Raw genomic sequence first — 27,152 nt, forward strand, 5'->3', positions numbered from 1 at the left:
TCTAATAAATACAACTGAGGGCTTCACAGTAGACTAAGTCAAACAACTGGTTATTTGGAATCTTAAGAGCTGAATTAATCCCTGCTCAACTTCCCTGCTTTGCTTTTTGGCTGCTCTATAGAAAGAAGAATGCTGTGTCTGGAATTCCTGAGGAGCTGGCTATGGATGAGCACAGGATGTGATGTAAAAATCGACACTGTTGCAGTAAATTATTAATGCTATTGGCCAAAATTATTTGTTGGTGTTTAAGCAGAATTTTGCATCAGAGTATTAAGAGTGAATGGTACTTCTATGGTGACTGAATACAGTGTACAGTATTTAACCCATCCTCCCACACAATTACACAATAACATTCTGTACCTGCATGGATGAGTTAGTTGTTGTAGCATGAAGATGCTAATATGTTTGACTTGAAGTGCCACAATTTTTCAGCACGGTGCTGAATGTATAGTGCCTTTCTTTCATACTGTCTATATCTGTGACTTTTCCATGGAACTTCTCATAGGTCTCTATCTCAGGCATCTAGAGCTTTCAATAATGCTGCCAGAAGACAAGTCAAGACAAATAGGGAGATAAAATACTTTTATTGTCTCCAGAGAGTGTTAATACCCTATTTCTGGGGTCTGGAGAGATGTACTTCCAAAAGTATTGCTGGTGTCAAATGCAAATTTTCCAAGTGTTAGCTGCTCTTCTGATGTTTCCAACTAAGTCATTGAAAGGGATTGATAAAAATATCTCAGGTCAACCATGAATTTGTTTTCTGACTCCTCAAACCACTGAGGCACTGTTCAAATCATAGAACCACCATCTAAAAGCATATTAGCATGTCAGAGATGCATACTGGAGGCAGTAGTGGAAGCACTGCAGCTAGGATGAGGAGTTCCTGGATCGGTATGCTTTCGATCCCATAGAGACAAATTGCTTTCTCCACTAATGAAGAAGTTTTGGTTTGTATAGCAAGGAAGTCAAAATTAAAAATTCCAGATAAGCAAGATTTTCATGTCCAGATCGAAAATTTTAGCTGTCAGCAGACAGATTAGTTCTGTGGTCTGTGATTTACCTGGACAGCCCAGCTGGCTGAGGTGCAAACTTGCCTCCAGCTAGGCAAGGTGTGTCCATAAAGGCAAGTTCAAGTCTGCTGTGTTTACAGCATGAGGACAGGAGGCACTATACATGCAAATGACAAGGACTGCACTTTTGTGCATTGCTTCTTTTAGGGCTTGTAATACAGTCCACTAATACTACAATAAAGATCAGATTTGTCTTCTAGAATGAACATAAGTTTGGGAAGCCATGAATTCAGAATTTTGTTTTTCTATGACTGTCTGTACCTAACTAGTACAGTAGAGCTGTGGAACTACAATTTCCATGTACGTTTGGCCCACATTTTGGTCAATTATATAAACAGCATACTAGTTATCAAATTTTTAGTATATATATTAAGTACAGAAGATATTCTGAGCTCTTCTGGAGTTAAGATTTAAATATATATTTTAATTATTTCCCCCCCCTAGATCTATGTGTGTTTTAGAGAGTTGGTTTTCTTTAGGAGATAATTATAAGTCAGTTTGAATTTTTCCCTTAGGCATTTTAAAAAAAGCTAACACCTACTGAAACTGTGTTAAGACCCATTGTCTTCATTGTCTGAATATTTTGTAATCTGTCTGAGCCAATTTTAAATTAAAAGGTGGTGTTTATTTTGTACATCTAACGTCAAAAGAATTTTCTTTGGTAATATTTAAAATACATGCTTGGCTTTTTTTGTCTCTTCTTTTTTTTTTCCTTTCCAACTGGCACAGTGTTTTGTATGCTAAAATTATTTCAAGGGAAGATCTTTGCTTTAGAAACTCACTCTACATACATATGCCTGAAGTCAAGAAAAGCATACTACTGTTTATTCCATGAGATCACACAGCCAATTAATCAAGATTTGAATGAGTATCAAGATGTAGCCTTCATTCTGTCTGCTTATTAACTTTCATTATGTGTAAATCTAAATTGTAATTGTTAACAGGATAGATTATGCTCCAAAGTTTTTTTCCTATAACAGCATTCCTTCACAGTTCTCCTTATTAAAGCGTACCCAGGGTGATATATTATGTTAAGAAGGTTTAAAACATAAGGTGACAATGACCTTCCCTTTAATTAACTATGATGGAAATAAAGGTGAGAACAATGATGATGAAACTCTGCTGGAGACCATAAATCATGTGCTGTAGTGGTTAGACAGGGCACAGCTACAAAAATAACCTTGCAATTCACAGGTTAAATGTCTCTTCCATTGTGCTACATTCACTATTGTTTTTATTTAAATACATACAGATAACTTTATGTCAGTGTAAAAATTGTCTTGTACTAAAAAAAATGAGTTATTTTCTGGATATGTTTGAGAACATTTGAATTTTTTTTTGTTAAAGTATTGCTCAATATCCCAGATTTTAAGCAGCAAAATGGCATATATGCCAATGGAAAGTTGGGATACTTCTGTGTTTTCCTCTATAAACCTGTGCTGTTAAGGAAAGAAGATGGTCCAATGTTTTGTTGTAAAATGGTTTTTTGTTTCTCCTAAAGATTCTGGACTTCCACCACGTGAGATGAGCTTCTCAATTTTATTCTCCAAGGTCTGAAAACATTTTCTAACTTAATTAAGTAAGTTTCAGAAGATAATACATGTTCTTCACCATAAGACTGCTTCTTTTTATAAATACATCCCTTTATCTGTGAGTTATAGTCCTCTAACATTTAGTATACAAACAGAGTTTGCAATGTAATGGGAACAATTAAATTTGAGTTGCAGTTCAACAGAAGTCATAAATGCATTGACTAGGGTCAACTACTGCACAATAAATTAAGGAAGACTTCTGTCACCTTGACTATCAATACTGGCATAAGCATATTAAAGGCTTCCTAGTCAAATTCTGTAGGATAATCCTCTAAGGTTAGAATATATTCAGAAGCTGCCCTTTTAAATAAAAATAAAATTTAAAAATGGCAAAAAACCCCTAGTGAAAGTTCACAGACTATTTTGAGCTTCCTTTATGTTTTATATCTCCCGAGTTCTCCATGAATATGTGTTGTCAGTCTTTGAGACTGGCAAATCTAAACATGGAAATCAAAGTCAAGTGAAAAAAAAAAATTATAAAAGAGTTCAAAGTGGATGTTAACAAGCATTGAGCAAGAATTTTGTGATATTTTGCAACTGATAAGAAAGAGGCAGGTCTTCTAGAAAAGAAAATATCTGAAAGAAATGAGTATAACAACAGCAAGTCAAAAAGTAGCTGTCCATTCTTTTCTGTGTTGTAATGCCAGCAGTCACTGCTGGGTAATTTTTGGGTGGTAACTTTTTTTTTAATAAAATTTCAAGATAAGAGTGTGGAGTTTTATCTAATGCCCATTCCCAAGTACTTCAATTTAGCATTTTAAGATAAATGATCAGAGTAGTTTTGGCTTTTTGAAGTGCAGAAACACAGATGAAAGGATCATGGATGGAGAGCTAGGTGCCTGAGAATTACTTTTGAGTAGACTAACTCCCTAGGGCAGTGAAATGTTTTCTAGTTAAGTGACATCATTTAGCTGATTGTCCATTTTTGTGGTTAAACAGAGTGTTTAAGAAGGGGAATAATAATTCTTACTGCTTCAGTGTGTCTTGTACATAACAGTTCAGAAGAACTTTTTTTTTAAGTATGTAGTCTGCATCAGTCCTTCCTCTATGCTAGCATGTAGGTAGCAATGTGCACAGGTTTTGAGATACAGAAAATATTACTTAGTGTGGAATCAAGTTTCTTTGTGTGCTGGGAAATCTGCAGGTTATGCACTCAGAATTCTGTATTTTTCCCTGGGTATCCAGTCCACAACACAGTCGGAACATTACTGCAATATTTGTTTCTCTGGCACCTTCCTTCATATGTTGAGCAAGTAACAAGAGTGACTGGGATATCATGGATTCCAAATGTATCAGCAATATTAGGAAACTGATGAGTTAAGAGACCTCCAAATGATCACAGTATTATTCTGTCCTGGGTATTCCTGTAAGTCAGATGTTAATGGTGATAAACCCTTCTCTACAAACCCTTAATGCTGGTTGTGATGCTTGCTGTTGATCAAGAAATATTGCACTCTAGTGGGCAATGATGTTCAGCATTCACCACAGCTCACAAGAAGCTTCACACTTCTCTGTACCCTGACCTGAGCAGTAGGTGGTGCCTGATGGTTCTAACCTGTCCTGACCTCAACACAGACAATGAAGGGGGAGAAAAGTCCCTTCCAACTCTACAGGTTGTTGACCCAGAAATAGAAGACCATCTCACACTTAATGCATCTCAACCCTTTTGGTTGCTATTGATCTCCACAAAACTCTGATTTTTATTTTATTTTATTTTTTTCCCGACAAGCTACTTCAGTATTTCTGGAAGAACTTCTATTTCAATAAGATTCTTTGAATCTTATTTTATATCTGAATAAATGTTTCCAATGGAGAATATTTTTGCCATACCAAGATATATACCAAGATTTGTAAAGGATAATATTCTGATGCTGGTGCAACACACTCATATATTTTACCAAAAGGACACTTTCTGAGTCACTGGACAAGAATGCTAATGTCAGAGTACTGGAGATGGGCTAAAATGTTGTAATAGTATAGCAGAACTGTCAAGCATTGAAGGCAGAACTGGTAATAGCCAGAGACAGACCCTAGCTTGGCTTCCTCCTGCAAGAATGGAAACAAATTCCACAGTTTCAGACCATAATGCAATATCAATTTCTTAGTTTGATTTTCTGTGAAGTCGATGGTCAATAGCTGGTAAATCTTCCATAAACAATAAGAGGAAGTCTTTGAAGGAAAATGAGGAATTGCTGCTTCTCTCAGTCTGTAAAGCTTTTGTCTTTTGCGATCATTTTAGGAAAGAAAGAATTTTTTAGTGTTGCTATTAATTCATAAGATTGCTTAGGTGGGATTCCCTCCTCCTACTTTATTGCCTTTTTGGTTGACCTTTCTATTAGAAGAGATAATTTTCTACAAGATACTTTAATTACCTGCTTTTCATAATCTTGCATTCATGCCCTAACCTAATTAAGTGGAAAAATTCCATAATATTTACTTGGTATTTCATAGGCCTCCCACAATTCCCTACTAATTTTTTCTTGTCTGTACAGTTTCTTCACCTGGCCCCCAAGCTTTTCTCTATTTCAATTTTTCTTTCTTATTAGAGTAAGAAGTACCTATTTTTGTAATAAGCTTTTTCACACCCACATTGGAACCAAAAGTCATTTCTGATTAATGTGCTGAAGCTGAAAAGTGTGGTTTTTTCTCAGCACTTCTTCTGACTTCCATATTTTTAGTACAAAGGCAGAAGTTTTTAACTCCTGTATTGCAAAGTAGGAAGACAAATGCACACAGTACAGAACACATTGCACACAGTACAGAACACATTATAAATAAGGTAAAGAAGAGGTAAACAAGGGACCAAGATCAGAAGTGATGCTACTTCTAAAAGTATCAGATCAACTTATTCATGACAAGGAAAGGGTAAGGAAAGAGAGAAGGAATTGCTGCAGGTTTACTTGTTTAATGATTGTCAGACACTTAGGAAAAGCTCCCATGAAAATGCATAGGTGTACATTTAAGAAATGTGGTTGTACATGCTAAATATAAAATAAACATTGCTTATTTATTCTCTGTCAAGAGGGCAATGTTTCTTTTTGATGACTGGGGTTTTGTTTATTTGGCTTCTGATTTTTTTATTATTTTTAATTCAGTTTAATGGAATTCTCTTGTCTTATTCTGGAATCAAAACTTATTTTAGTTTTGGGCAGCCAAAGTGAATATTTAAGGGCATATTTAATGTCCACAAGTTTTTCCCCTAAAAAATTATTTGCATGATTTGCATCATGACATAATTTCTTCCCTTGGAAACTGTGAACATGGGCTGCCTATGCAGTTCAGTGACAGGAATCTGTTTTTGTAGCAGCTTTTATGAAAACAACTTTTGCATTTTTAGAAGGTTGTAGAAATAGAAATAGAAAACAAACTTTTCAATTCTAATTATTGGGCAGGCACAAAATTTTATCGAGCAAATGTCAATTTGTTGAGATCCCCCTATAAAAGGGGTGCCAGCAAGTCACACACATTGTGTACTTGTTCTGCACATCTACAGGGGACTGTGCACTGTGCACCAACTGAGAGAATATTCTTGGTACATGGCATGCATATACTGTGTCTGCATCCTCCTGCAGATTAATTAATCTGATTAATTAAGATGAATTAGATACAACCACTGTTTTAATATTGGACTAGGTTCAAGCACCTTTTTTTCACATAGAATGTCACTGTCTCATAAAGGCTGTTCTCCTCACAGGATTCTATAATGTGGGCACATATTTAGGGCTCACAATAAAATGAAAAGTTTTTTTTAATATTGTGGAGAAAAGGATATAACGGTGAAAGTTTGATGCTGGGTTTTGTTGGCTTCTGTTGAGTCCTATTTAGGACAGAGGGCAAGAGGAGTTGATTTCACTGTTTAAAGTCCAGGTATCACTGTAAGAAATTTTATGAGTAAAGGGTGATGTTTTAACACAATTAGTTTTAGATTGCACTTAATAATAAAAAAATTGGGGGTTAGTAGATAAATCAACAGGTACACTTCATCCCTATGAGCTTTCTCAAATATGATTGAGTTTGACTGTTGCTTTGATCCACACTAGGACAGGAAAAAAGATTTATGGATTGTTAATAAAGTGGAAAATTACTGAAACCAATGACTTTTGATTAATTTCAGATTTCAAAATCAGGAATTTTGGGGAACTGTTAATAAAACTTCTTTAGTTAAGGAAGCAGGGGAAAGGGAAAGCCCCACTGACTATTATAGTCAAGAAAAAAGTTACCTTTATAGGACCTCTAGTGTGAAAGTTTCACATGGTTTCCTGACTGGGATGAAAAGTTCTTCTAGACTCTCTAGAAGAGATTGCAAGAGCCTTGGAGTTTTTAAAGGAAATTTTGATATTTTTGCAAAATGTAGTTAGCAAGCCTAGTTGCCACCTATCTTAATTGCTGACTATTTTGGTTTATGTGCTCTTTTTTTTTCCAGTCAAGGGTTGGAAAGAAAATCAGTCAAGTGGTTTAGAATGAGAAATAACAGCATGATTAGAAAGCCCAGTAAATCAAAACCTCCCACACAAATACTCAGTAAAATTAGCTGAACTATAGTATTAATATTTGTCATGGTACCTGTGGGTTGATAGGAAATTGTATTCTGAATCCTAATTGCAAAAAGTTTGCAAAAGAAAACAAAGCTCTGAGCAACTCAAATTTGCATTTGAACAAGTGAAAGTCAAATCAATTTGACTCAGTATTTTTAAAAGCAAATTTTACTTGGTTTGTTACTATTTTAATTTTTTCCCATACTTGGTGCTAATCAGGCATGACAAATAGGCTCACCTTTGAACACGCTTTGCACTAATAATGTCATAAAGTAACTCCCTTTAATTGGTACCTCAGGCTACTCTCATCAAACAAGCTCATAAAAAGAAACTAGTGACAGCTTTCACTTCTGGTAGATTTATGAAATGCTTGTCATCTATGCCCAGGTTGTGTGTATTTGCATTGCTACTCTAGGCCTGACCTTTGATCAAAGAAGCAATATATTTTTTTGTTCCACAACAAACTTGCACCATCACTTCCATTCAGACATTGATTCTTGCAGTGCATGGCCATTGCGAGAACTTTGCACTTAGATATACAAAGGGCAATCCCTTTACAGTCAGGGTTACAGTTCACTATAATGTGGCAAATATGTTTTAAAGACAGATACATACTTTTAATTTTATAATTTATTCTACAACTTATATTTTTTTCTTCACAGATTGTATAAGCAAAGACTCTCATATGTGCTCATTATTCAAAACTATTCACCTGATAACTTGTGTGGATAATTCTTCTCTTGGTCTGCAGCTCATTCTCAAGGATCTCATTGTGAATATTTGATCATGGAAATTCCAGCTCAGTGACTCATCACCTAAATCATATGGTGTGCTTCTGCCAGGGTGGAGGAACACAGCCCTTAATTTTCTACTTAATGATTCAGAAAGTGGTGAGCGCTTGTCCTCTGAAAGTCAAGGCCCTTTATCAAATACCAGAACTCGAGGTCTTATCTTAGTCATTGGTTTTAGCAGATGTTGGAGGCAATAGCCTGTAAATGCAGATTCAAAATTCGAGGTTTTTTAACTATTGGATTTTAAATTAGATACTTTGATGGATGCACTTATTTTATGTTCTTTTTTTGGCAAGTATTCAAGGCAACTAACAGATAAGAGTGAAATTATTAAAAGTGTGTTTCTGCAAAACATAGGATCTTATAGTAGCAGAAATTCCTGCTAATATCCACCACTACATGCTCAGGAATTGAATTCTGAAAATAATGAAAAAAAGTTTATTTTCAGCTTTTTACTACATAACTGTACAGTCTATACTGTAACTGTTGGAGCATTATCTATAATTGGGGTAGTTCACAGTGGAATTTCTGATCTTGATTAGTGTCAAATTACAGAGAATATCTAGATTTTACTTTCTGGATTTTATATGAACACTTTTGTTATCATTAAAGAACACTAATTCTTCCAATGATAATTTGTTCATGATGTAATTTTGTGTGAACTGCCTTTTTGCCTTTTGCTTGCATAAATATTTTCTCTTAGTAATGAATATTGTTAAGCTAAACATAGATTTATTAGTTTTAAATGAAGATATTTTATTTGATCTGTCCATAATGCCTTGATATTAGATTAATTTGCCCTTTTCCAAGCCACTTTGTCAGAGGTTTTTCATCACAGCATAGAATTTAGAACAAATGAATTCAGCAATCAGTGATGTTTACAATTCATAGAAATGTGCTTTAAGCATGTGTTTGGAGTATAACTATGCATCCATTTATAATTTGCCCAGGTCTTTTTAGGTGACTTTCCTGTATTTCAGGCTCTCTGGATTGATAGGGACCTAAGTTAGTACTCTATGAACAGTATCAGAAGGGAGTTAATGATTTTCAGAGTCCTAGTTCTTCCTCTTTTCCCTCATTATTATAGCAGTGAGAAAGTTATTTTAGTATTTTCTAATTTACCTATCCATCTGCCCTACTCCTGACAGTCTGTATAGATCAGTTCAACTTCGGTGATACATAAATGCGACTCTATTAACCTCGTTAGGAAAAGACAGTCCCTGTCAAATGCATAAATGCACTATCAAAATGACAGGTCAGATACCGTTCTGAATGTTGTTTATAGCATTTTATTTACCACTGATGACTTCGATTTTATAGACTACCTAGTGCTGCTATACTCTTATTTACTAGGTGGATAAACTGTACATCCATCAAATTTAGACCTAGTTTTAAGCAGAATACATACATATGGTTAAATTATGCTATGAACCGAGGAATTTTAGACAGTCTGCAATAATGTAAAAAGCATTTATTAACTCTTTCTGAGGAACATGTGCATTTGAATAGATATTTTTGTAATGTTCTAAAGGCCACAGTGTTCAGAAAGAACAAGATTAAGAGATTTTGCTTAAATTTGAAACATCTAGTTGAATTTTAATCATATTTGGAGAGAAAGTGATATAGTGGCTTTAAAATAATATAAAAATATATTCTAAGCTACTTGCTATTCAGCATTAATATAGATTTTATTATATTTCCTTTCCATTTACGTAAAATGCTGTCACTTTCCTAGTTTATACCTGATAAAAATTTCAAGCAATACTTATCCATTTTGGACTATGTGCAAAAAAATTTGCAAACCAGTCAGGTACTGATACCAGATATGGCAGTAGACACATTTGGGAAAAAATCCTCTCAATAATACCACAAAATATTATTTCCTAATGTGCTCTGAGGTTTCAAAATTCAGCCATCCAAATATGTGAAAAGTCAGTGTGGAATAGAAATATCTAGTTTTTCATACTGAAAAATTCAAAATATGCAGTTAAATAACAGTTGCCCTTAGCTAGATGAATTCATTTGAATAAGTTCTTTCTCAGATCCAGTAATTCCCAAGTGGGGTTTTTGGTCTATTTGATTTATGATAGATTTAGTGAAAAGAGTGGAATAACTTAACAAATTATTTCTTCCTTTTTCTAATAATTTCCTTGCTCAGTGTTATATGACTTTGTCTATTTTCCATTGATCAGCACTATTTTCACATGTGGGGTCTGTCCTCACCTTCTAGCAAATGGATGAGAGCCACTGAGGGGAGGATAGTGAAGAGCTTCTGCTTTGGATCAGGGGAAAGGAAGATTAAAATGAAAAAAATTTCAGGTATAAATTCTTATCACAGGAAGTAGTGCCTGTACCTATCAGTAGAGAAGGTGTATGGCCAGCAGCTTGAAAGAGACCTAAGTGGTCACTTCCATTTACTAATGTCATTTGCCTCCCAGGGCTGCTTTCTAAAGAAAGAGAGGACGGGAAGGGACTGCTAAACATGAAGAAACTTCCTGGAAAGCCACCAGACTGGAAAAGAGGTATTTTTGCCTGAATCTATCCTGCTTCACTAAGCCAAATGGCTTGAAAAGGTACATTGTATTGTGACGTTTTCCTGTTCTAATTTATTCCGTTGACATCGGAAATGTGATCAAGAAACCAGTCAAGGATGCCTTGCTCTGTAAACAATGCAATAGCCAAGTGCCATTAAGGATTTAAAATTAGAAGGTACTGCACTAATTTCTTGTCTCAATTAACAGGCGCTGTTCCTACAGTGAAATCTCAGTCTTACATATACAAAGAACCAAATTTATGCTAATGTAAAGTATTTCTCTAAATTGCTCCGGGTGAAAAGGGATGTTCTAAAATTAATACACTAAAAACCTGTTTTTCAGATATGATTCAGTAGAGATTTATTATGAAGGTAGGATATTTGGAATGCGAAGTTAAGGTAAAATCTTTCCCGTTTCCTTCCCTTACTGAATCTTTCCAGAATCAATTTTTCTGCTGGAGGAGATGGTTCCTTAGCTGCAGGGCTGATGCTGCTTCTGATCACAGGGGAAAAGTTTTTTGGAGTAAAAAAACACCAAACAGATGGTGAGCATTAAAAAAAGAGATGTTTTCAAGCATTCTGATGTGACTGCAGGACAGCGACAGAAAAAGAAGTTGGTATAGTTGGGGCTGACCTAATTCCTCTGATTGGGGAGGAAGGATTTGAAAGAAATGTTCATAGATTTCCATCTTTCCCACTTTTATGGCAGTGTGCAACTACAGGTGTGGCTTCTGCACCTTGGTAGCTGCAAAAACTACCTGAAGGAGAAATTCCTTTCTTCCAAAGCTAATGTGATCTAGGTTTCGGATGGTGTCCAGAAACAGCATGTTTGCTCTTTGATGTTTTTTAATTACATGTACTTTAAGTAATGCTTTCAAACTTCTTAATTGTAAGAATTCTAGCCTTAAGTATCTAAAAATGGTTTGGCTTTGATGAATGCAAATGTGATAAAAACCTTAAAAGTATGTTGGCTTTCAGAACTGCCATAACCTTGCTTAAATGCCATTTGCAGTGAATATGAATAATTTTAATACATCTAAATGTACAGTGTGCTGTTATAAAAGGTGATCTTCATAAAGTTTCACATAATATTTTCAGATTATGCTGCATCCCCACAATTGTCCACACAAATGACAGAATTTACACAATTAAATCCGTTTATTCCAGTGCAGTACTGTGAGGGTTCTGTATCAAAACTACTCCTTTGTATCCATTATTTATAACTATTTTTTGTCTTTTCCGTATTTTTGCTGTGTCATAAGGAAACTCAAAATATATCTCTGAGTGCACCTAATTAAACAGGGAAACAAAATCTCATTGTGAAAAATATTTTTTTTTCTTTTTTTGCTCCTTATGCTGATGGCAGATATTTTGAATTGTTTTTCTTGTTTTCCATCTCTGGTTGCCTACCAATGTTGAGGGAAGTGTCTTTGCCCAAAATTAAACTTTTTCTGAATATGTTTTTAGGTTTATGAAAAAGACATGTCAAATATACCCAAGACACACTGAACCTCTCAGAGTAAGGAAAATAATTGCTGGTAACTTGTCAGAATGCCTTTTTTTTTTTTTTTTTTTTTTTTTTTTAATGTGCAACCCCAATAATAGTGTGAAGGAACAGATTTTAGTGGGTTTAGTATTTTTTGCTCAAAGCTTGTAGAAATTAATACCTTTGTCTCCGCAAGTGTCAAAACATTAATTTGTGTCAAGAACATATGCTTTCAGTACTTAAAACAAGCTTGTTTTTGTGCTGTTGCTCTGCCTTGTTAGCTCTTACACTTCGATTGTCTGGAAAGGTTGCCCCTCTCTCCTCTGCAGAAAAAGGGCCAGGCATAATTTTGCCATGGATTGAATGTGTGTAGCGAACAGTCATCCCTGGTGGAGAAAGGCTGAGCCTCCTGCCATTGTTCTCTTGACAAATAGTGAGTGTCCTCCCTTTCCACTGTCTGACCTTGACTAATTGTGGAGAATTGGTGCAGCTGTCCCTGGCTTATTCTGAGCTGCAACATAAGGGCATGTAAGAAACTTTAAGCTGCCGTCATAAAACTCCAGTTTGAGGACTTCATCACAATGCGTAGTGCTCACTTGTTTTGTTGTGTGCTGTTTAGTTTGTTGCTGTTTTCTTCCTCTGATAGCATGTTTTAGAGTCATGCTGTGTTTTCTTCTGACTTGCCCTTGTATGTATTTCAGAAATCTGTGCTAAGAGATTAGGGTAAGAGGGCATTTCTAAAATAGCTGGATAAAGTCACATGGAAAAATTCTTATAAAGCCATCAATTAAAAAATTATATGGAAAATGAAGCTTATCTAGAAAGTGAGTGGAATGACATGTTTGTACTTTTTCCTTTTTACCATCACAATCTATTGTTGCAAATTCTTTTAGTAGAAAGCTTTAGTATATTAACTTGGAAACTGAAGAATATAATCAGAAAAAGTACCATGCGCATATTAATGCAGGGATAAAATTTTCTGGTGCTGCTTTTAAATATTAAGCCTAACTGAATATTTTAATTACTGTGTATACCAGAGCAAGCAAAGTGTTTTTCCTGTTCAGGTAATTTTCCATAATACAGAAAATGGTTAAGCATATATTGATAACAATATAATATGCAGTTAATGTACCTTGAAAATTTTACTAGAAATCTTCTGCAATTTTTTATTGTTGTATTTACTTAATTAGGGTGAAAATTTGTTTTGTGATTAGGGAAAATTCAGTGTACCTACACCATTTTAAAGTCACATTCAGCTTTTAGTATTAAGGGTAAATGTACTCAAGTTTGAATAGTAAATGGGTCATATATTTGGGCAAATTCACATAGAAAGAACTACTGGCTTGATTTATTTAAAGCTGAACCTGGTTCAATAAAGTTCAGTTTTTAGCTACTGTGACTTTTCAGTCACACAGCTTCTCAGTGACAGATTATTTTTATAGAATAAGCAGATTTCTATTAAAAAAAATATCATGCAGAAGTGAGGGGCCTTATTTGTCTGCCCAACATATAAATCTCTCCAGAATAAAGAGAACTTCTCGGTCCTTGGATTTTGTTGCTGCCAATAGGATTACTGTTCAAAGCAGGGTCATGAAAAAGATTAGGAAAAACAAATAAAACCTCCACTGGGAGAACTGCAGAAACAGAAATTTCAGATTAGGTGGCAAAATACTTATTGAAGGAATGTAAGTAGTAGATGAATTTTCAGAAGCGATGAGTTTTTGGTGGCTTACATCACCCTGGGCATGTCTAAGTCACAAAAAGGTTGACAATGTTGGCACCTTACCCCATGGACTGTTTACCTGGATCTGCTCCAAAGAGTGATTTACCACAGAGAATGGGAAGACTGATAAAATTTTGGTCGTGAAATATTTCTTCCACAAATACTCTGCCACTGTTACCTGTGATGACAGGCAAATCAAGTGTTCTGCTGGGTATGTTGCTCACTGCAAGGAGAGAGTGGCAACACATGGCCTAAAGTACTGCAAGGAGACATTTCAAATATGATTGTTTCAGGTTCCTGATAATGTGCTAGAAAACAGGATTCCCTTTAACCTCCCTCATGTCTCTGCTACTCAGACCTATGCTGGGACAGCCTTTAGTACTAACTTTGGACCTGCTTAAAACATTTCAGTCAAAATAAAATTTAGGAAATATCCAGCCTGAATTAAACTTGGTAGTCTCACAGCAATGTGGTTCAACTGTGATGAGCAAGTCTTTCCTTGGTTTGTACTGAAGGCACGATGGCCATTTTTCTCCTCACCCTTCATAAGAGCTTTCTGATGACCTTGATCCCTCCCTAACTTTCTGTGTAATGGATGTAGCAACCTCATATTACCTGACAGCCTATTTTTGACCTCTGAAAATTATTAGGCCTTGAAATTTGGAGCAAGCCATCTCGAGAAATACATTGCCAGATGTTAAAGGTGATAGTCACATTTTAATAGCCTATATGTAGAAAATAAAGTTTGTTTTAAATCCTATAACATCAACAAAATAAAAATAAAATATGCATTAATAAAATTGTTGTTATTGGTGACTATCCCTCAGGAGCAGGTCATATACCAGGGCTCTGGTATAGCCATGCTGCCGGAGGTGAACTGACAGCCTAGGGCCAGTCTGAGGTGTGGAACCTCCAAGATCTCAAACTCCAAACTAGCTACCTAGTAGGCAGATAAACCCTGTGGCCCTGATTGTAGGTCCCAGCTACAAAGTCCTTCATCAGTAATGCCAGTTTAAGTCCTGCTTGAAGCTGCAGGGTGTAGGTTTTGCATGGCAGCATGCTGCCTTCCTGCTTGTGTCAGCTCAGATGTTGCAGGAAGGGACTGGCTCAGGGACCTGTTAGAAGCTCAGTGAGCTATTCTTCTATATAGAAGAATATTATTCATTTTATATAGAGTAAAAAAAAACATAATAAAAGGCTGCAATATGTTCAAAGACAAGGGATATTTTCAATCCTGTTCACACTGACAGTCTAGCAGCTGCAAAGGCACTGCTGGGGCACGTGGGTGTGTTGCACATGGATAGAAATTGGAAGGTGATCTGAAGAAGGAACTTTTAATCCAATGTAGTGGCCAAACAGTTTATTCTGTGAAATGCACACACTGGATGGTTTTAACTGTCAGTGATTTAGATTTTCTTTTGTGTGTAGATTCAAACATGATTGGTAAGATGCCATTGTTGAGCTTCTGTCTTCAGGTACTGTGTGGATCTTGATTTCAAGCACAGAGAAACAAGCTGACTCTGAAGAAAGTGTGCAGGGACAGAATAGACAGTATGCCCATTTTCTTTCCTTTTTCATTTCTTTCTGCCTCGCAGAGAACTAACATGTGGGAGAAACAAAAGAAGAGAGTGATAGTATTTTGGTGCTGTGTTTAGGTATGTCCTTGCACGCTTCTCAGCTGTGCCCAGCAGTGTAGTATCGGCTGAATGGTGTCTGATTCAGGGTCTCCTGAATGTTGATTCCCAGCAGTCTTAGAGATGTAAATAATCAAATGGGGCCTGCTGGCTTATGTCTGGAAAATGGGAGTCCTTGGGATTCTTATAGCTTTCTATTTCTTCATAGAAGATATGAAAGCTTAAGAGAAGGAGTGCTTCTAAGAAAACTTGCAGGTCTAAAATAAGTGTCTCTTCTGCTCCTTTTCCCCTGGGTATCTATTCACTAGTTCTTTTCATGCTTCCATTTTCTAATATTCCCTCTCTGCTCCAGTCAGAGGGGTCAGCAGTTATTTTTTCAGCTTTTCTAAACTCTCACTTCCACAGGAAAGAAAATAGAATCACTGGAGACATAAACCAGACCAGCAGTGTGCGCAGGTTGTGGGCAATGTTGGAACAGCTACTGTGTTTTACAATTTGGCACAATAGAAATAAAAAAGCTTTTTAAAAAATGAACCCAATTTAAATGCAGGTTTTCTGTGGCCTGACTTAGATTGTTTAATATACTAGTAACTTGCCTGCTTCTGTTCTGAGTGCTTGGCTTCACTTGTGAGGAGTATAGAGCTGGACTACAATCTTTGCAGGACTTCAGACAGCCTCCCCAGATACTCTAGATATATTGAGAAGTACTGGTGGATAATGTTCTGTAGCTCAATTCTGGTTTTTGTGTTGAATATTCCTCCTGAATTATGACTGTACCTTAAATGCATGTGTTCTTTATGTCTGGAAACACATCCAGAATGGCTTTCAGAATGTGACACAGAAGTTGAAAACTTGAAGAGCTTAATTTTTTATTTAGGAATGAACACTAGCATTAATTAGTTAGGCCTTGAATAACGTAACAGGTTTTGTGAGCTTATCATGCAGCTGGGCACATCTAAACTCTCCTATCCTAAGTGTTTTGAGCAGCTTTATTTATTTATCAAGCAGAAGTGAGAATCAGGAAGATCACATCTTTTCTTGGCATTACAGTGCCTGCAGTGTTTATGGCATCCCATGCACAAAGACAGATATGCATACAAAAGTAGGGATAACATGCAAAGGATTACAGATGAGCTAGCTAAACTGTTTGATTTTTGTATGGACAGGCACATGACAGGACATGACTTTAGCACAATGAATCTATTTCTTAAAATCCTATGCACCATATTCACTAGAAATTCAAATAAAGTATTGCCTTTGCTTTCAAATGAAAGAGAGATTGGCATATTTAGATTTTATGCTTCTAAGTTCTCTTCAGGAAAACAAAGCATCGAACAGAATTGGAGTGCAATTTTTCAGAGCAGGAGGACAGTGCTGCTCAGAGACAGAAGACAAATTATTATGTGTCTGGTTTCTGCAAATCTTGCTTCACAGGAATTGTAAAAGCCAAGTGCTGAGGAAGACATGCAAGGGTTAATATAATTTCCATTCCAGCGAGTTTGGCTTGCCATTATTTTCTTTTTCTTTTCTCCCTTTTAACTGATTCATAGCATAAAATCTTCCTGGACACCTAATTATCAAGCCAGCTCACAGTCACAGCTGTCTGCTTGGAGAACCCATTAGATGCAGCAGTTGAAGCCTCCATAATTCCCCAAACTTCCCGGTTGTGAATATTAAGAAAAGATTTTTACATGTCATATGCAATTCGGAGGTGGTGTGAATGGCGTTGGAAATGACGAGCTCTGAATGCTTGTCCATCACTCCATTCACTGGTTACAGGTGGTCTCATTTTCCACTTTCAGATATCGGCTAGCTATGACAGCAGGCACTTAATTTGCATGTTCGACAGACAACAAACGGCCCTGTGCATGTCAAAATAGGTGGTGATGCGTGACAGTTCCTACACAATACTGTCTCCTCTTTGCTTGACCTTCGACCTCCCTGCATGTCTTCTTTCACAATCAGAAAAAAATGCACTTTTCGGCTTTGGAATAAATTTGATACCAAATTGATTATTTTCCTTTCTTCTTTTTATTCTTCTTTTTCCTCCTCCTCCACTTTTCAAGTATGCATGCATCCAGGCTTTCATCTTAACGGCTACAAAACTCTGCCAGAAGAGTCTCATAAAATTTAAAAATACGCAAGCAGTCAGAACAGGAAGCGCCTTGTTAAAATTCATTGTAGTTAAATTGCTTGAAAGTTCTTTGTAAATGCAAATGTAACCTTTAAAAGAGACCTTAAGTTGGGTTAATATTTGTTAAAAATAAGATTTTTTTTAAAAAATCACAGAAGTGTTTTATATTCATTTTTTCCCCAGGCTGTATATCCATCTTTATATGTGTAAGTTGAGTAGTTTAGTATGCACTTCATCAAAACATTCCTCCAGTGTTTTTATGGCTGCTGTGACTTGTACTACTGCTAAGTAATGAGAATTAGTCTTCTAGCATCATTAGAAGCACACTTAGAGTTTTATTTAAGTTAAAATGCTAAGAAGTGATTAAAGTGCAAAAATGTTAAAATGATGGCAACACTGTGCACTTCATTGTGTTATTCTGTGTTTGGTTCCCGGAAGTTGCAGATTTTGGGTGTGCTCCCTCCTGGTTAAATCACATTAAAAGGAAAACTAAGATGAGGTGGATTCAAGCACCGCTCATCATTACAGAGTTCACCCAGGCACCTGAATTTTAATTCCAAAGATACATGTTCCCCCTTGTCTAACCAAGAATGACCATAATCCTCTCACAGATCTTATCTGAGCTGCAGCTCTTGTTTTAATTAAGAATTAAAGCATGACAACAGATAATCACACCTCTGGGGTGTTACAAGACTTGAGATGTGGTTGTGTACCCAATACCCAAGGGTGTGATTATTCTGTGATAACCCCATCCCTAATGAGTCATCCTGTCCAGGCCTCAGTAATAGGCAAAGCACTGTTGCTGTTGGCTTCAAACATCAAGCTGGATCAGCAGTGCACAGTGGGCTGATCATAGGTGATAGTGGACTAGTGCGTCTTTTCTGTTGTTTTGTAATGTCCCACCTTTAGGAGGGAGTCTTCTCATGAGAAGACTTAGCAAGTTGTAGGCATTCCTTCCCCCACCAGAGTAAAATCTCTGTCATGAAGCAGCACCTGGTAAAATTTGATGGATATGGAAATTCAGTGTTAATTTGAGATATCAGATTGTTGCTTTGATGTGTAGCTGAAGTGCTTACAGCGTTTCCTTAGTGAGCTTGTTCTGTCTTTCTTGTTGTTCCATAACAACTTTTCTGTCAGTTTGCATGGTAGCTGAAGCCACCAGACCAGCTAATGCTCCTCAGGAACATTGAAATACTTGAACATAATTGACTGGTTAAGAGCTTAGGCCATAAATACAATTTACATGTGAAGTAGTTATGGGATAGAGCAGGACAATTCTTTCACTAAAATGTATTTCTATGAGTAATGTTAATCATGACATTGGCAGGTGGGCTCAGAGCCATGTTTTAGGTATTGACTCCCCTAAACCCTAGGTGGGAAATGAGGGAATCAGTGCTGACACATGAGGCAGCTCCAGCTTTTGGCTCCAAATGGTGCTGTGACAGAGCTGCATCACAGCACCTGCTCTGTGTGGTTCAGTTGGTGTGTGCAAACACTGATTTCCTTTCAATAGGAAGGTTTGTCAAGAAGATAAAAATGAAAGGGAAGGAAAAATAACCATGTTTCCTGTCAGGCAGATTGTCTGCTGATAGCTCAGGAAGGCATTTTAGTCTTTACCTTTAGTCTTTACCTCTATCCACTGGCATCAGCAGAGACACCAACTGAGGAAACAACTGTTTTGCTTTGAGGGAAACAGTTGTTCAAGCTGGGCTGCTCTTCAATGACATTAACTAGTTGACTGAACTGCCAGCTCTGCTCTAGTCCAGGAAGAGACTTATTTCTGAGGTTAGATCTTAGACTTTAATTTCTAATGACCACTGAGGCTGCAGCAGTTTATGCTGGGGGAAGTTTTGTGAAGGAATGGGGTCTGAGTCACCTGGAGTAGCTTGCTCTGGTCACTGTAAAAATAGAAAGGCTTGAATTACAGTAGAGTCACTTTCAAATATTTTATAATTTTTTTTTTGTATGTCAAAGCATTGCTAAACAGTAAGATGATTGATCTGACCATGGATTTCTCAACAGACATATCATAGGTGCCAATATCAGCTTAACAGGTTGTCCAAGAGCAGCTGATGCACAGGATATTGTAGACTGAGGTGGAGCTGAAGCATCTGCCCAGGTGGACATAAGCCAGGAGTCTAGTTTCTCATGGGATTTACAAAATGAGGCTCAGGGCTCTGCTAATAGATCCCCAGCTTCTGCATGTGACTTCTTGTGTCCAGTCAGCTCAGAGCACAAGCAAAGGAAGGAGACAAGCACATGTTGTGCAGTAGTCTATTTAAAATGGATAGATTCGATAATTATATCTTTCGAGAGGGTAAGGTATATTCAGAGAAATCAGGAAGGGAAGAGAGATGCAGCCAGCTTTGAAACCATGAAAGATACTTTATTTTTCTCCCCTCTCTCCTCCCATCCTATAGTAACCCAGCAAAATTGAACTATGTGCAGCATTAGTGATGAAATAAAACTGAGAGGAATGTGCAACAGCTCATGCTTTGTCAGTTGTGTTTTCTTAAGCATTTGTTTTTGGCGTGAATCCTGGCATGATCTGGATGGATACTCAGCTTTCCCATTAGAAATTCACACCTCTATTTGTAAGAATTGGTAATGAAAAATTGGAACCTAAGTGAAGTCCCAAAGAAGAGAGGAATTGCTGTTCCAGAAATTGCTTCCAACATGGTTTGATGACTAACTTATTTGTTTATGAAATTGTATTTCTTCTTTGATTTTTGTGAAAAAATAGGCTCAACACTCATCTGTCCAACCCTTACTTGGCTGACCATTGCATGGAGATCTGCCTTTATATATAATTTCCTGGCTTGTCATTTCTCATCCTTGCTTGGGAATATCTCACTCTGTAATGAAGGCACAGGTTTTGTGGATTTTAGCATCGGAGCATTGGAGCTGGTGAGTTATGCAAATGTTTCTGCATGTCTGAGGCTGTAAGGTAATTAATTTTTCAAAACTATGGGTAACTCAGACCTTATAACTTTAAATGGAAAGAGAACTGAGAAGATAAACTTACTGTTGTTAACTCAATTAGTAGAAAGTGATATAGTAAAGCAATAGGAACCAAGAGTAGTCTAGTTTATTTTCTCAGATCTCAGGAGGGTAGATATAAGGTTTGAAAGTTATTGGTAATCTTTCTGTTGCAAAAAGACACCTTTATAGCAATATTGCATTTGTTACCACCTAGTGCACTGAAATACAATATTTAAGAGTATTCTATTGCCCCTGAATATGTTTGTATATGATTGCTTTTCATTGTGCAGTTTTCATGCTCATTAAAAGAGGGTAAATTTTATGGTCTGCTTACTACAAATCTTTTTTTTTTTCTTTCTAATGTAACTTCTCTGGCTAAATAAACAGGAAAAGAAAACAGTATGACAATTGTCCTTGGATCCATGGATGACATAGTTCCATCTACCTGTATTCGTCCTTTCAATTCAAGGATGAATTTCAATTAATGATTTATTGCTAAAAGGTCATTAAAATGTCTTTTGCTGTAGGTTTGTAATTCTTCTTTTTGATTTCTTTTTAATTGTAATTGAATACTAAATTTAAATTAACAAATAGGAAATTTACAGTCTGCTTACATAGTAAATACAGTCCAGATTCTTTAATATGGAAGAGGACAAAAAAAAGAGAGGCAACAACCATAACATCCAGAAAGAAAGCAAAGCAAGGCTTTGTTTTCATTCTGTTTTGTGAGAGCTAGTATAACACAAGTGCGACACAGATGCATATTGTTTGAGGTTAGATTTTATGTTCCCCTTTCAGAGATCTGGAGTAGGCATTGTCAACTGATCAGCCTCTACCTCATTGGAGCATTTTATAGATCTTGAAAAGCTTTTTGTCAGTAAGAACAATCTCAAAAATCTCAACTTGCCTAAAGCTTATTTCTGTATCAAAAGGAAAGATTGGGGTTTTTTTTTAGTTGCTCTAGCATAGTTGAGGTTTGTTCTCACTTGTTAAAATGATAAGATCATCTGCCCTTGTTTTTATTTGTATCTATGGTGTGAATGAAGGAAGTACTTCTGTTCCTCTTTCTTCTCTCCTCCAGGAATTTGACATAGAAGCCCTGGGGCATCATGCTTAGGATACCAAATCTACTGTGCAACAGCCTTAGGAAACTGAATAAGATCCAGCATTTGAATAAGACAACCAAGCCATGCATAGGAGGGACTTATCTAACACACTTTAGATTCCTGTGTTAACTTTAAGTTCATTAGCTCCTTCTGTAATCAGGAGATAGAGTGTGATTTGTTTCAGGAAAGGATCAAAGAGACCTCGGGGAAATCTACCACTGTCATGTGAGAGAGTGTAGAGCACTGTCTCTGACTAGATGCCAAACATTCAGATAAAGTTAGGTCAGACAAGTTCTCTTGCACAGACTTATTTTCAGCATACAGAGATAGTACTCTGTAGCAAGAAAGTCCTGAGCAGAGTGTGTGAGAGATGGAATGATATGTGATCATGGAATCACAGTAATTTGTTGGCTTAGGTTGGAGATTCACATGCAGGCCATGGGAGATGCAATCACAAAATGGTTAGTACAGAGCAAGCAGCAGATGGGTGTAAGTTGCACTGTTAAAATACATCTTCTAGGGCTGTTATGATGTGAGAAAGACTGATGATGTCTTGATTGTGATTTCCAGTGTACATAGAGACAAAGGACTTTACCCTTTTCAGGTATGCTCCTTCATGAAAGGAAAAAGTGTTGCAGGTTGCTCTTTCCAGTTTGACACTGTTCTGACTGAAACTTGGTGCCCAACTAACTGAATTAGCATACGCAATTATAAGAGCCTTTCACCAGGGCGATGGTACATATGCATGAACAATGAAGTCAGCTGCCAGATCAGTGCACTTCAGTGGAGCATTTCTGAACCTTCATGTTAAAAACACCTTGAGTTTCACCTATGGCCTGGTCATTTTGGGATTTCTCTTTGTTTGCCTGCTTTTTCAAGTAGGGTCTCCCTCCTAATTTTGACAGTACATTTAGATTACCGCAGCTCTAGAGCTAACTGAAACTTAAGTGAAGATATTGTGCTTTTCCTTTGTTTACTGTTTCTTGACTTGATATTTCAGCTGTCAGCATACACATAGAATGAATATATTTTTGCTTTCAAAGTTTTGAAAAGGAGATAGAAACCTACTTCTGGTTTTATTTATTTATTTATTTATTTCAGTGTGATATGGGATGACAAGTAGACCATGTAAAAGTCAATCTGTGGTCAGCCAGAGCTAAATCTGAAAACCTTATGGCTTCACTTTGTAGGTGGCCATGATAATCCTACTGAAATAAACTTTAATTGCTCTGTACTACTAGTAGAGACTATACTATTGCTATTTCTATACTATTAGTATAGAAATTATGTATTATGTATTAATGATATGAGCATAGTAATTCCACTCCCCAAATTCGGTAATCTGTTTGATAAACATTTCAGGAAGATTGTAAGCATGTACAAAGAATTTAGAAAAGGTCTCTTTCTCATATTTAGTGCTCTAAACTCTAAAACTGAAAATTCTCATCAGTTTTAATTTTGACATTTCTGTCTTGCCTGATACATATCATTGTGGGGTGTCATTATTGAGTGTAATGGGTATTTCATTTAAACTTATGAATGCTATCTAAAATGAGAAAGTGGTTTTTATACAAATTATTTCCTGAACTTCTAAATTAAAAAAAAAGAAGAAATGATTTCCTGAACTTCTAAATTAAAAAAAGAAGTGTACACTTTTCCCAGTGTATCAGTGAAATAAAATGGAGAAATGGTGACATTTAAAGTTTTTTCTTTGCTTGTTTGTTTCTCTTTGTTTTGTGGGTTTTTTTAGAGACATCTTTTTGTGCACTTATGAACCACTTGGAATAAACTAAAGCCTATTTTCTTATTGACTTTAGTAGACCAAAACCTTATTTCATATGTTTACTTCATATTTTCAGTCTAGCCAAGAATCAGTAAGAGCAATCATGAACAGTTTATTTATTGTTTATTTAATTGTTTATTCTCTGGCTTCTAATAGAGAGCAACACAAGTGGTGAATTTTTCAAAGTGAACAGGTATATATAAACTCTACATGCTTATTTGCAAACCTGATCAGATAGAGAAAAGGTACTGATGAGATTTTTTTTTGCAGACGTCGTTCCTAACCACTTCCTTCAATATCAGATTCAGACAGAAATCCAGCCTTTCAGAGTTAATTTCTAGCTTAGTGATTTCAGGTAATCACTCAACTTTTTGACTTCAAACTCGCCTGCAGAACAGTTTGTCATAGCTGGGTACTGATTTTAGAGGAAAATTTTTGTGATTAGTCCCAAGATGCTGAAAATTGGCGAGCTCTGATTTCAACTTTGCCACTTCAAACACTGTTGAAGTCAATTCCCCTTTTCACAGGTAGTGTTTTATGATTAACTTCTTTATACCAATACATGGAACCTTACCTATGGGAAGGGCTTTTTTTTTTTTTTCTGCTCACAAATTTACATTGGTGTAAATTTTAACATGATTTCGAAGATCCCTCCTTTCCTTACATCAGCCAAGTTGTGAATTTCCATTTTTCCATGATATGTCAGACCTTATATATACGACCCAGGGCAGAATTTGAGCATCTGAGATGGGATCCATACACAAACTGTCTGTGGCACCACGTCACCTCAGATTTAGATTTCCTCTGCTACGTGTCCACTTCTGTTCAGAGTGGAGTTCTTGACATTACCAGTAAACTCTTACTGGCACACAAGGGGCCTAAACTAGATTCCTAAATCTCTGAGGTGACCATATGGCTGATGAAAAAATAATTTACTATTTAGTGATCTTGGTCATGTAGCAAAAAACTGTAGGAAATCTGAGAAGGAAAAAATAATAAAAATAATTGTTTAAGAGTCAAATAAATATCAGAGGAGAAAAAAAATTCTACAACTCTCCTCTAGAACTTTTAGTGTGATTTCTTGCAGTTCTCTTGAGCAGTGAAACTGTGTCACTGACAATTAATAGTTCTTCCATACCTGTTTCCTCCTGCTTCTGCATTTCCAGGATTAATTTTAACCCCCAGAGGCTATTGTGAAACAAAATTATTTTTAATTGTATTTAATTTTTAAAAGTGTAAATAATTTCCAAGGGGAAAGTTGAAATCTCTTTACATAAATATAAAGTAAAGCAGAGATCTGAGAACATCAGATATTTCATGCTGCTGATAGAAAACTCGTGTATCATGTTCAAAGCAGAAAGAAACAGTTTTCTTGATTCTTGGTTTTATTTATTTGTGTCCTTTTCATTTTCATATGAAGTGCTGCTTTTCCTATAAGAAATTTGCTGTCTTGTCCTATGGAGGGAATGCAGTAAATGCCTATCATTGTATCTCCCTTCACCCCTGCCTCTAGCCTCCTTTCTCCAAAGCTAAAGTATGCACTTTTATTGGAAAATATCAGTTGCAAATTCTGATATTAAAGTAATAAAGATAATTGTCTAATTTCCACTGAAAATATTAATAAAACATCCAGAAGCTCAAAGTAGGGTTACAGTTTTCAGGGCATTTTTTAATAATTAATGGCTTAATGATAACACAGATAGTAGTGTTGCAGACATCTCCATGATCTCAGCTTATAAAAATGTTTTCTGTAGCAATCCTGAAGCATTGTTATGTTGAACTATGGGACAGATGGCCGAAATTTTTATTACATACCAAATGTAGAAAAAGAAAAATGGATGAAAAATTTAAAGGCATCATAAAATTGGTCCAGACAAAATTCTGTCCAATTATATGTTGTTGTGTTCAACAGGAAAAAAAACCCCAAAACAAAACAGCTGGTAAGCTGTTAAACGACTGAAAATATCATAAATATTAGTAGGTTACAGGTGCTATACCTCACGCATACTACAGAATAACTTTGTAGCTGTGCTTTTGTTTGTTTGTTTTAATTTGTGCTTTGTGCTTCTAATTTTTGTCAGACCAAGCTGGGCTTTTTGAGCCTCTTATAAGCACATTCAGACTGAGAATATATTGAATTTTTGGGGATGGAGAATCTTGATTTAGGCACAAGTGAAAAGTTAGACCACTTGATCCCTTCCCTGAAATGAAAATACCAAAAACACCAGATAGGAGAAAAATCAACTGTTTTTGTTTTCCTACAACACAAATTGAAAAACTATCTTTGAAATAGAAGAATTCACATCTGGAGAAAAGAGATGGGCCAGATAAAACCCCAAACCGTTTCAATAATTAGATTTTGGTGAAAAGAGTAATGAAAACCTTTGTTTTATCCTTTTCTGTCCTTACCATCTGCAGCTTTTTCAAGTCATAGTTTAGGTCCTATACTTTAGACTGAGGTGGTGTTGATTGCAATTAAAAGAATAAATTAAAATAAGACCATAAACTTAGCTAATTGCAGTTCTTAAATTACTGTTAGTCTATAAAAATATTGTAAGGGCAGACTTTTTGTTCAATGCTAACATTCATGAGCCTTGATTGTACCTACAAAATAAACAAAATGGAAGAAAATTGTGCACTTAAAGCTATGAAATTATTCAAAAATGTTTTTTTCTAAATCAGCTATATAAATGACAGCATTATTTTTAACATATTTTTAAAATTAATTTAGTTCTTCTTCTGTTACTCAGATTATAATATTTTAACTGAATGGTATATATTATATTATGCATTTTAAATAATTCTTAATTTGGTTTTGTCTGGAAGCTAAGCAGTTATAAGTTTTTGAAAAGCTCAATTAAAGAATGAAGCTCAAAATTAGCATTTTGGATCTCAAAGCAGCTAGATGAACATGCTCCTAAATTTGTGTGTAAAAATAAATTGAAATAGTTTGTTGTAAAACCATGCAAAAGGTCACTTAACAGCTAGAATAATTTCATCTGAGATCACTAAAAATATTAGGACTTGCCAACTGAATCAATCTGCACTTGGAAATAAATGTAAACTTTAAATATAATGTTTTGTAGTATTACAGGGCAATACAGTGGTGTTCTTAAACCCATGGTGCATGAAGTGGTGGGAGTAGGTGCAGAATTTAGCACACACTGGGGTCTCTTTAACAATACTCTTGACCAGTAACTGGGGAGATAGGCTGATTTTTATCCTAGAAAAAAATCCCATTTTTCAGACAAGTAGAGCATCATCTGCAGAGTGGGTCAGTGTGGAATGCCAGGGTGGGGTGGAGAGGAGTTCAAGTAGTAAGAGTGTTGTGAAAACAAGAAATTACCAAATATTTGCAGCCTTGACTCCAGCAGGTACTTCCAGACACCTGGTGGGAGCCTGATTTGTCTTGTTCACTCCTGGAGTGAAAGGAGGCCAGGTAACTTCTGGAGGCCAAATAGTTCTCAGCAATTTACATGGCAACTCCCTGTCTTACATGAAAATAACTTCAAGCTTGCTTGCTGTTTCTGTGTCATGTTGATACCTGCATTTTGATTATAGTGTACCATGACAAGGCTGAAATCTGAATTATCAAAAGGTACAATACTTCAAGGCTTTGCTCTTTCCAATCCCTTTTTGTCAAGCAATCTTTTTTATCATTTTTCTCATCTCCTGAACCCCTCCCTTGCTGGAGCCATTTACCTGCTGCTGTTTCCTGATTGTAGTTGTGGTTTTCACTACTATTTGTTGGATATGTCAAAACTACATGAGCTTTATTTGTTT

This window comes from Melozone crissalis, unplaced genomic scaffold (assembly GCF_028551555.1).
Source record: "Melozone crissalis strain CALT ecotype California unplaced genomic scaffold, PUWL_Pcris_2 ptg000042l_1, whole genome shotgun sequence".
Taxonomy (NCBI): Eukaryota; Metazoa; Chordata; class Aves; order Passeriformes; family Passerellidae; genus Melozone; species Melozone crissalis.